The sequence below is a fragment of the Calypte anna genome, chromosome 15 (assembly GCF_003957555.1).
Source record: "Calypte anna isolate BGI_N300 chromosome 15, bCalAnn1_v1.p, whole genome shotgun sequence".
Classification (NCBI taxonomy): domain Eukaryota; kingdom Metazoa; phylum Chordata; class Aves; order Apodiformes; family Trochilidae; genus Calypte; species Calypte anna.
The window spans coordinates 6,379,497-6,391,938 of NC_044261.1; the positions used below are offsets into that span (position 1 = coordinate 6,379,497).

The following is a 12,442-nucleotide window of genomic DNA, read 5'->3' on the forward strand; positions in this document are numbered from 1 at the left end:
ATCAAGGTTTAAATAAACTTTCTGCTATGTGCAACAGTGACACTGAGATCAAAACATTAAAAAGTGGCATATGATTTTTTTTTAGTTTTTTTTTCAGGAGTTGGAGGTGGTATATGTTACCCAAGACTTACATAAGTAGTCTCATGTGACTCCTTGGATGTTGCAGAAAAACCCTGCAACCATATCTGCCTTTGGGTAACTTCAAACCCAAATTCACACCATATTTGAGAGTCCTCAGCTACTCATTAAATACAACACATTTAATTTCATCAGCACTGTGCATGGGCAGGAAGTGAATTCATTTCCCACTCAGATTCCAAACCATATCTTCAGCAATTTTTGAAGCTCCCTTCTCTTTAACAGGAGCATTAGGATTCAGTGACCTGCACTTTGGGAGAATTGTAGGTGGGCTTCCAGTTAAAAACCTGAATAATTTAAAGTGTTCACAAGTTTACTTTCCACTCAGTTTTCCCAGGAGTATGAGAAAATGGGATTTTTAAGATAAAGCTATGCATCCCTAGTACTCTATGGTTTCAGCATCTTAAACTATGATGATATTTCAGCTGAATTAAAGATGCATAGCTATAAACTTTTAAAGAATTTCTAGCAAGTCTGGCTCTTCAGTTTTCTGCAAGCAGCTTTACAGGAAACAAATTATTTATATGAGTCTCCGAAGCATTGGTGGAAAAAAGTATTAATCTTGATTAAGTAAGTTTTTTCCATCTCTCACTTAACTCTTCTCAATCAATGTCAGAAGTATTGCAATTGATCTCATTTCCTGTCAGTCACTCTAACTATTATTCAAAGATTTTTCCCAGATATACTTCTGTGGGAATCTGGGCAAGGAAGTCTTGAGATTTAATTTATTTTTTTTGTGTCAAAAAACAAAGCGTGAGAAGAACTCATGCCCACGATTTATCTTAACAGCACTAACACACAGATGAAAGCACAAGAATCTTCAATACTGAAGAATGGCCATGGATTTTTACCTCAAAACCACTTCTGGTAAGCTTTAAGCTACTGTTGGGTTATATGTCAAAAACAGTATTCTAGATGAGCTGCCAAACGTAGCAAAGCTCCATTAATCAGTTCTGGTTTGCTCCATTGACTGTAAATGCAGTCTGAGGTCATGACACATTTTCAGTGGAGAAAAAAACAAGGCCAACCTGGAATTCCTGAAAGACTGATTAACCTTCCAGAGAGTCTGTCCCCAACTAAGTACAAATCAATAAGAGGTTTAAAAAAGAAATACAAACATGTAAAATTAAATCATCAGGTCTTTGGAAGAGTACTAGTAAAAGAAAAAAAAATTACATTTTTTAAGTAAATATACTTTTTTCCATGGATCTGATAATTTTGATTTTACTGTTTTCTTTACAGTTTTCAGGTTGATGACAAAAATTGCTAGGGAGTAAAAAATGTAGCTTCTTTTGCAGATGCAGCACATATGTTCACAAAGATACTAATGACTAATACAGGAAGGGCAGGCTGTCCATAGCTAGGTAAGTTTGACATGATTTGTTTTTATAAGTTAGAAAAAATTTTAAGACCATTTTTCCTGAATACAGAACACAGACAACAAGGCACAAGGACGATTCATTTTCCAATATATTTTTCATATGGAATACTTAGTCTGATTGAAATCTTCAGCACCAAACAAGGAGGCTATTTTCTGTGAAATGTGACCTGTTATTCAGTTAAATACGATACTTTCTTTAAAAACTTGACAGTTCCTGTAATTTTACAATCTTTGCTAACATATTCCACAGCCACAGATTACCTTATGCATCATGTTAAAAAAAAGATTTGCATTATATTAATCTTTCAGTTGTGCTAAACCACAGATCTCACTGCTGACCTTGCCATTATTACAATAACATAGCAGTCCTCTGACTTTCTCCCTGCTGAGAGTCCAACTGTGTAAACTGGTTTGTTCAAACACATTGCTGAGAGGAAAAAGGCACATTTTTCCCTCCACAAGCTAAGAGGCAAATATGCTCCAGAGCAGCTAGCCAAATGTCTAAAGAGTCTTTCTTCTAGGGACATATTGTGTAGAATTAAATTTTCAACAAATTGACATCAGGCATTGGTTGTACCCTCAGCAATTCCTCCAGAGTGTTTATCCTTACAATAGGCAAGACTTGGCATACCCTTCTCTTCCTGGTCAATACAGCCCTTTCTCATAGCCAAGAAGATGCAGCTTTGGAATAAATCAGTGTACACTGTTAAACTTATTTCTTTCATTTCAATCAGGCTACAATTTTTTCTCATCAAAATGAATAGTGTAATCTTAATGTTTAGATCAAAAGAAGAACTGCAAATTTTCCAGTCTCTTGTGGAATACTGTCTATCTTCATAAAACTTTTCATTTAAAATGCTATTGAAAGCATTTTAAAATGGTTTCACAGATCATTTACCTTGGTTTCATAGATTATGTCCAAAAAACACTGCTCTCGGCTCAGTACCCATCAAAACTTGAAAGTTTTAGAAACTAATTATTCAAGAAAATGATTCCAGGGTCCAGTAAAACTAAACAGGGCTGGTTTTGATCTAGATTTTCTATGAAATCTTCTATTGCAGGCATTAAAAGCCTTTGTATGATCTGGCTTAATCAAATCCTGCCCTTAGCAATATGAAAACACACAGAAAAGGTGTTTATACCTAGCATATCATGCTCTCTCTTTCTAATTGCTTAGAGCAAAGAATTCAAACATTATTTTTATGGCTCCGTATATTTATTAAGAGAAGTAAAATATTGTATTTTCAATTAATTTACTGAATACACACTACTACTTCATAATTCTTCTCTCTAATGGCTAGCCAAATAAATCTTACCAACTGAAAGCAGTTTCTTCATGTCAACAGCTTTATCACAGCATTAAGACAGGAGCAAGGATTATCAGCCATCTTCTGCTGTCATTTACCTGAGTATAGCTACGTAACTTGCCTGAAAACACCATGCAAGATTTACACTCAGCAGTCAAGAACAAAATGAACATCATATATCATCAGGTAAATTAAAAGAATTTAACAAGTCTTAAAGAGAGAAAAAAACCCACATTTGAATCACAGGAATAGAATCTGTAATGTAAGAAGTTTGCAATAAAGTAGCCAGCAAAACTTGAGAAAGTAATTTAGACTTCAAAGTTAGTGATTTAATCCAAGCTTACTATCTTTCTGCAAACTGACAGAGTTAAATATAATTACTGGCTCTCAGCTGTGTTTAAATGGATGGGTTCCAACACAGTGCTGTCATCCTACCAGTGAAATTAAAGCATCTTGCCTCTGGCAATACAGACCATTGTGATATTCATGACAAGAAGGGATCTGTTTCCTCAACATCATGTAAACATATTTTAGGAGGGATGTGTCAAAGTCTCACACTGAAACAGAATCAGAACTTCTGTATTTTAGTCTTCTATGGCAAATTAAGAGTTAATACTATCCTGGAAAAAAAGCCAACAAAATTGAAAATTACTCCATTTTATATAACCTCAATCCATCAGCAGTTGGCAAAGGTCAAGTTTAGTTTTCATATAAAGATGTCTTCCAGACTGTATAAGCACCACACTATGTCCATAAGCTATGGCACCTGTCACATCAAGAGCTGGTATTTTGATATCCATGTGATTCCTTACTTTTATGTTCCAATGGCAATGACTCGAAGGCAGATGGAGTAAAACACAGAGGTTCTTGAACAAAACCTTCTCTGCAGGAAGAAGGTAGTGCCACTACTTGATATGTTGTGCTAAAGCAATGTGCTATGTCCTACAGAGAAGATAAAGATGTTGAGCCACTGCCATAGATCTCATAGTTTATGGGCACTAAGAAAAGCTCAGCACAGTGCTTGCTACTCTGAGAAGTTCTTTTGACTTCAGTGAAATCCTTTGGAAGCTTCAGCAGTGTGCTCACCAAGTCCAAAGCACTACTTTAGGCACTTGATATAATGAAACACTGAAATGGAAAGATGAAGAGAGGCACATACAGCATGCTAGCAAACAAATCATCATTCCAACCTGGATAGTATAAAAACATGTGTATTTCAGAAGTTATGTAATCATATTTGTAATTCTTAAATAAATGCATGCTTAGCAGGACTTGCAAGGAGGGTACAAATCAAGTGAAAAAAAAAAGGATGCTCAATGTAAGTACTTAAGGGCCTTGTGTCTTTGCATCTGAAACAGAAGAAAAAGAAAGATGTATCTCAAGCTTACTCTCTTTTTAGTACTTAAAGCAGCAAATCAACAGCTATAATGAAGCAAATTTAACTTCATTTTTTCTAGAGACTATAAAGGCACATTTGAGATTGGGAAACTTCGGCACAGCTATAGAGGATAAAGAACATAAAGGTGGATGGCATGTCTGCTAAGGAGGAGAAAATGCTTTTGAACTCGAGTTTCCAAGTTCCACCTTGGATAATTCACCTTTGCAGTAATGAGTGTCCCAGAAAAGATGGAGCTGCAGCAAAACACGTGAGGTGCTCTTCCAGGATACAAGCAAATTTAGACCAACTTATGAATACAGAGAGTAAAGGTACTGTATCTACAACCTACACACATTCCTGAAGAATTCAAATTATTTTATACTTGTATAGCCCTCTCCAGGATCCTAGCTGTAAGTGTTAAGGAGAAAAAAACAACTAACTTTGACTGCCAGATGGATCTGCTGTGCCTTACTGGTACCCTGGGTGCTTCTGACAATCTGCCTGTACTGTCTATCTGCTTCTTAACAATATTTTCTCTAAGTCAAACACTGACAGATATTTAAGGTCAGCTCCCTATTTCAAAAAAAGATAACTGTTCATCTGCTCAAGCAGCTAAATAACTTATCTGCTGGGGATACTGTTTTACTGGTACAATACCAAAGAAAAAAAAAAGAATGACACATGTAAAAAGGTCTTTGTTACTGCTATTCAAACAATGCATCCAAGCAATGATCTTTACTTCCAGAATAAAAGTGTGAGACTGGAAAATTAGCATCTACTGGTATGAGAAAAAACTCAAATACAATGCTCGTCTTTTCAGGAGACTAAGTACTGAGTTTCTAGTAAAGGAAGTAGACTTTACTTGCACTCTTTATTTTTGTACAAAATTTATAAGCAATTCAGAAGATCTTAAATGCAAATTAAATAACTAAAGCATTGCTGAAAATAAAAGCATCACTGCTTTTATCACCCTGTGGCTGGCCACCCACAAATCCATGCAAGTTGCAGCAATACCATATTGAATTTTCCTATCAGCTGGTTCTGTGTGTTTTCAGGTTCGAAGTGGCCAATTTACTTTTATAGGATCAGAAGACACAGATAAGTCAAGAGTTTTTAACAGAGGACTGGAGCTTCTTATCACACTTGCTTACACTTGCTCCCTGTATACAAATCAAAACGAAGCCCTGTCAGTACAACACTGAGATCCATTGTTCACTGTCAGCACTGCTTAATGATTCCACTTCAATGCTGGCTGGCAGCCATCAAGCTAAAATGAAAAACATGCTACACGTTTTTATTCCAGTAATACTATTGTGTACTTTTCTCTTCCTGGTGCACAAACATCTAATTAGGGCTGTAGTACACAACAACAATGAAAGACAATTTACAGAGTTGTTTTATTTACTATTAAATTCCTCAGTTTATTTGGAAAGGAAATTGGAGTTTTCAGCTTCCAAAAAAGTACATGACATGAAAACGTGTTCCATTTATTGACCCTTCAGTGGTTGAAGGCCTCTTCTCAGAAAGTAGAATTCTACACATAAAATGCATAACAGAAATATTATCCTATTTGTTAAATTAAAGGTTGAGGTAACTTTTGAACATGTACTATTGTAGAAGTGTGTACTTTATAGTTATTTTCCAATATGCACTAGGAAAGTCAACTACTTCAACCAAATCCGAACTTGTGTTTTCATATCACCTATCCCAGAAAGGATTATAGAGAAATTCTGCCATGGTGAAATCACTTGTATGGTTTGGTTTGCATTGAGTGGAGAAGGACTGATTGCTGGTGCAAACACACCCTAAGGCTTTGTTTCTAGCACCTTGCCTTGAGCAAGAGCAGGTCCTTTCTAGCAAGTAATTAATACCCTAAGGGAAACCACAGAGGACTCCACCACAGTTCTGTAATGTATTTCCCTCATTAACTCAAAATTCCACAGACTTCCACAGAGTGGATAAATAATTTTAATATTCCCATATTTTTTTGAGATGAAGAACCAGTAGAAAAATTTCACTTATGCCTGGCTAGAATTAAGAACTGCCAGATAAACAAAGAGTCACCTAGTCAAGCTCACTTTATTCTCCTTACATAAGGATTCTTACTTAATAGTGTGAAACATCTGTGCATCAAAACATACAATTTATCCAGCAAGAGTTTTGTAAAAGGGGTTTGTTGAAATAATGTTTTGATTTGCTTTTATTTCCTCTGAAATATAATAAACACACACATAAATAATTAAAAACAATTATAAAGCAGGTAAGATAAAAAGCAACATGTTAATTACCAGTTGATAGAATCAATCATTTATACTTAATTACAAAATTCCAGAAATTGCCATGTGGAAGACTCAAAACCATTCTCAAATTATGTTTCATGTCCTGTTACAATGGCTACAGGCTCAATAGCAGAAGCTTCTATCTCTCCCTGGCTGACACTGTGATATATATAAAACCATCCACACCTTTTCAAAGCAGCTACCTGATGTTCAGGGTTCAGATCAGGAAGCTACTGAACACCTATCTGAAGTCAGTAAAAATTCCTCAGTAGCAATGTTCTGTAATATATTGTGTCATGTCTGAGTACTCAGAGACAGGTTCTTTTCTTCTCTTTCCTTCTCCTCCCTCTTTCCCCCCCCCGTCCTTATACACCCCAAAAAAGGAAAAAAAGAAAAAAAAAAAAAGAGAAAGAAAAAAAGAAAAAGAAAAAAAGAAAAAGAAAAAAGAAAAAGAAAAAAGAAAGATAAAAAAAGAAAAAGAAAAATGAAAAAACAAAGAAAAAAAGAAACAAAAGAGAAAAAAAAAAAGGAAAAAAAAGGAAAAAAAAGGGGAAAAAAAAAAAAGAAGAAAAAAAAAAAGCCACTGAGGCATAAAATAAAGCTGAAATTGCTAGAGATTCACTGAAGTAGTAGAAATAGATATAGCACAATTTTGCTTCTGGCCAACTCAGGAACAAAAGACATGCTTGACTTAAAATACCCAATTCAAACACTGTTAAACTTCAAGAAAGTTTCAGTCCTATCCCTATAACTTTAACAGATTCTGTGGCCTTATGATTTAAACACTATTTAATTCTAGGATCTGCTTAACTCCAGAGAGCTTCGCACAGAGAACCAGTAATTTAGTACTATTTACAGAAAACCAAAAAAAAAGCCAAAACCCCAAGCAAGCAAAAAAAGACAAGTCTTGTGAAGCAAAAGGCTTTTAAGTCATTGCATGATAGTGTGCAAAAAAAGAAGAGGAAGACCATGGTTCTGTTACATAGTTAAAGCACCATTTCTCTCCAATTTCAATATAACAATAGTAAAATACCCAGGAAGCAGTCATTCAGGAACACAAGATTCTTAGCCCAGTCCTTTCTCAAGGCCTTCAGAGTTTATTTTTATGTAAATTTGCAAAGAAAACTGAACACTAGAATTCACATGGGGAGAAAAAAAGGCTAAGACTAAACTAAATATGGAAAATTTAGAATGCTTGTAATAGAGAATTGATTACAAGTCTTAGTTGGTAGCAAGTATAACAAGCAAAATAATAAGGCAATTGGATGTTAATCTTAAATTTGCACTGATTGTAGGAGGTGGACTTTCTCTAAATCCCTCAGTGGCTAAATATGAATTGTACTTATTCAAATAAATGTCTTACATTTCAGGGCGTGAGGATCCTGTTAATTGTCCTACTTTCTCTAAGGGTAGCATTATAAGCTAAGTTAGAGGAAGACTGGTACACTGCAGGATAATTTTAACACCATCTTGTAGCTATATTGGTCTCTTTGTAAGCCTAAACCATGAGCTCTTTAAAACAAATGGACAGCACAGTACAGTGAAAAAGTAGGAAAAAAAAATGGCCTTCCAAACAAATGCTAACAGAGAGCAGTTTAAACTACCTAAGACAAAAACATGATATATTTTTATATCTCACAAATTACTGTCAAGGAACTTACAAATTGAAATTGGTAACACAAAGTACGGAATTTAAGAATATTCACCCACTTTTGAAATGCAGCTTTTCAGAGCTAGGGACAGGGGGAGACAGAGCTACAATTGCTGCTGAACAATGGCAAAAAGGAACCATAGCTTGAGGAAAGAATATCCAGCCTGTGTTTTGAATTCAAAGCTACACTTTGAACCTGGTCAATCTCCTCTGTAAGAGGATTTTAGCTACCCACATGAGGTGTCTAAAATTGCAGGAAGCACAGCTTGTCCTTGTGTGAAACTAGATACAACTCTCCCATGCTACAAATCACTTTCACTGATGTAAGCTGGAATCTCAAGGTGGATGCAGCTTGATTGAATCTTAAAACAATTTAAATTAACAATTTCTACAGCTTATCCCATCTTGCACATTTATGATAATCTTGAAGATCCTGCTTTCCTGTTAGGTAGCATTTACACATACCAAGGGAGATTTTGTTGGGGGTTTTTGTAGTTTTTTGTTTGATTTTTTTTTTTTTTTACAGTGAATCTTTAATACAAAGTCTCTGTTCAGCTACATCACTCTGGCTTCTCTCTTATTGGTAATAACACTAGAGAAAGCCCAGGACCAAACATTAGATTTCTGGTGAGGTTTATTTGTTTGGTTTTGTTTCTTTCTTTCTTTGTAAGAGTAAGTCAGTTTACTTTAAGCACATGTAAAAGATTCATGGTGCATCAGTAATAATATTTTGCTTTCCCATGTGCTTAAACCTGCTTATCTGTCTTTGGTTGCATTACCTACAAAATGGGGCCTTGGAATTCAAGACAAATATTTGTATTATTGTCACTTCTAAAAAAAATAAAATCTACACTACAATCAGAATAGGACCAATGTTTTCCGAGATGGGGGAAGATGAGAAAAGATAAAAGAGGATTGATCAAACAGGAAAAAACATTCCATTCAAGCATAAAAAACATTCTCTGAGAAAAATTAATTACATACAGCCTTGGTTTCTTATTGTGTTGGGGGCAGGATACTGTAGCTGAAAACTAAAGAGTTTGCTCAAGTTTTAGAACAAGAAAGAATGATTATACCCTGAAATTCGAGGATTATTCTCCCTAAGAAAATGTCAATTAGCATAACTTTGAACCCAGCAAAACTCTTTCTGACTACCAGATGTAACTATGGCAACCTACAATAAATATGATACAGTGACAATAACCCAGTCTTTTTCATGTAAATATATAAAGGACAAGGAAGACAGAAGGCCATTTCCAGTGCTTTAAATTTTTAGATCTCTTCAATGCTAGGAATGTTAGCCACATTCCAATGACTAGTAAAACAAAGAGTAAGAGAAAACCAAAGGGAAAGAAAACAACACATCTCTTATGTGGTTTCTCTTATTTAGAATTTGAGGGGGGAAAAAAAAAAATCACATTTGTGGACTTTTTTCATTAAACCTCTGTGAATCTCTATAGAGATACTATCTCTACTAAACTCTGTAAATAGGTTTGAAATGGTTTCACAACACCTACTCAGTTAAACAAATAATTGAGATTTTTCTAGTGGAATTTTTAGTAAATTCTAAAAATAAAATAAACAGAACAGAAAGTTTTCTAATTCTTATTTGGCTACATCTCCCAGTTGCATCTATTAAGGAATGATATTTTCATATAAGGGAATATTACATTAGAGCTTTATACAAAAACTTTTAGAATAGTAAACTACTGCTCAATTAGAACATGTAGCTCCCTGTTCCATTCAGTACTGTATGGAAATATGGAAAAGTGTAACAGTCTTCCTTCCCCACAACTTAGAAATGGCACAGCACATATATCCTCATCCAGAGTGTATGTGGATCTTGAAAAAATTTAAAAACCAATGGGTTCCTATGACCTTCAGCCTTCCTTCTCTGGAAACTCAAGTACCACAATGTAGCAAAACCTGCCTACCCTCGGACTAGAAATATAATGCAGGTACAGGAGAGCAAGGCACACCAAGTGTGCTGAAGTTAAGCCTTAGACCAGAAAACACAGAATGATGTTGTAGGATTTAACACAGGGATAGGCATAAAGCTGGAAACCAATAAGGAAGCTGAAGTGAAACAGAAGGGAAAACATTCTCAGAGAAAAGTAAAAACGAACACAAAAGTTCAGGAAGGGAAGGGTCTGATGCTGTAATGACAAAACTTAAACAGGATGCAGAAATGACAGCAGGGAAAGGAAGGTTCACTACAAACAAGAGTTCAGAGCTGAAAAGCTATGAAGTCACCACCCACCAAAAGGATCATGATCCAAATACCATTTCTGCCTCCATCTCTCTCTCTCCAGTTGTGCCCAGCTATGAATAGCTGACTCTTTCTTATCCTAATATAAATAGCTTGAAGCCACAGCACTAAGTTGCAGCAAGAGTTTGAGACACATGATGGCCTGGGGTAAAAAAAAGGAAACAATAAGGATGATTCCATCTCTGTATAGATGAGTCTTCAGGACAGACAGACATTTGTCACCCTCTTGCTGACTGCAAAGACCTGCTACAGCATCTCTGCATCCAGCACCATGCCAAAAGGGACCATTAGAGTTGAGCACTGCCCCCCCATTAATTGCTGCACTATTTTTCCCACAGGTCAAAAATTCCTTTAGGGTATGCAAGTCAAGTCCTTTAGGGTTTGATGCAAGTCAAAACCTGAAGAAAACAGTCTTAATTTTAACCACCCAATCATGATGCATATATTCAGAGACTGCATAAATGGAGAAAAGCACCAAAAAATCAAGAACTTCACAGCATTACATCAAAAAAGTCTAAGACTAGAAATAAGAAAAAAAAAAAGCCTGATTTGTTGAAATATACATAGTTTAACATTTTTATGGGTTTTGACATCCAACGACCAATATTCTAATAGTGAAACAGATTATCAGTAACTGAAACTACATTTTCACTGGTGTTCTGCTGTGTGTCTGCTCTGCTGCCACTACAGTCTGAACCATGAGCTCACAAAGTGGTTTCAGCTTCACATCATAATTGGGCAGACATGAAAAAAAGTTGTCTTGAGAATTCAGGTGTCATTCTCTCCACCTTGTCATTAGCAGATATCCATCCCAGCCACTCTTGTCAACAATCATCCCACTGCATAAACAACAATAAAAGAAAAAATCCACAAACATCTACCCAGAATGACATAAAACAAACAAAAAACTCACCACCAACACATCTCCCTCCCAATTTCTAAGCTCAAATATTCTGTTTAAAACCACAGAGATAAAAGTTAACTGGAGATAATATACTATTTCATTTTATGTCCTAACTCAAGCTGTGTGAATAATTGATTTCTTGGTTCAGCAGATCGAACTGAATTTGAAACAGCTCCTTCTCTCTTCAAACCCTCTCAAAAGTTCGTTTTGACATGACAGGTTCCATTTCAGTCTCATAACAAAAGCTGTGAAATGAAGGCCAGATTCACAAAATGGAGATGAGAAAGAGGAGTTCCCTTCTGCAGAAAAGCTCAAAGTGCCTCCACCTTCTCTTGTCCCTTGATTCTACAGGACAGCTGAACAAATGCTACAGCTCCTGAGTGGTCACAGGAGCCATCCTGATCCCCCTTACTGAGCTCCTGCTGAGATCCACATGGATCCACACCAAGAGCTAAAGGAAGAGGAAGAGAGCTTTTTGGCAGCACCACATATCAGATCTGTCACTAAACTGATCTCTCCATGATCAAATACTGCATTCAGGATGAATCTTCTCCAATGAATAGACCAAAAGGAGCCTCACTGTAAAAGCAATCAGTTAAGACAAACTTTATAATTCAAATTTTCTGTAATTCAGACCTAGGACCAGTTAATTCAAACAGAAAAGTTGAAGCAAGATGGAACATTTTCATTACCTTGGAACAACAGCAACAGAAGAAATGGAAAGTGCCTATGTCTCTAGACATCAGATTATACTTTAAGTGTGACAGTATGTCTAAATTTAAAGGTGAACTGTGCCAGTAGAAACTCAGAACTAGGAGCTGCAGCATTACCAAGAGACAAGATACAGATCTGTAGCTCACTGATGGTCTCTGGCTCCAGGAGACAGAAGCGTTTTACATATCCTTCTCTTCAGATTCTGTTAGTCCAACATCCCAGCTCTGCCACATTTCATTCAAAAAACTGCCTGCCTGCCATGAGATCTTACCTCTGTAGTACATTACATGTCCATTAAAGACAATTAAGTGATGCAAAATTGGCACCATAAAGTTAAAACTAAAAACTGTTCCACACCTGTTTCAGGTTTTTATTCTTGATGCTCACATTGATAATCTATGCTTTAACAGCAGCATTCTGG

The 12,442-nt window shown here is 35.9% G+C and overlaps 1 protein-coding gene across 2 annotated transcripts in view; it reads right to left on the reverse strand.

Annotated features, from left to right (window-relative positions):
- The window catches only part of ARVCF (ARVCF delta catenin family member), a 239,993-nt gene that overhangs the window by 198,566 nt on the left and 28,985 nt on the right, over positions 1-12,442 (reverse strand). The window lies entirely within an intron of this gene.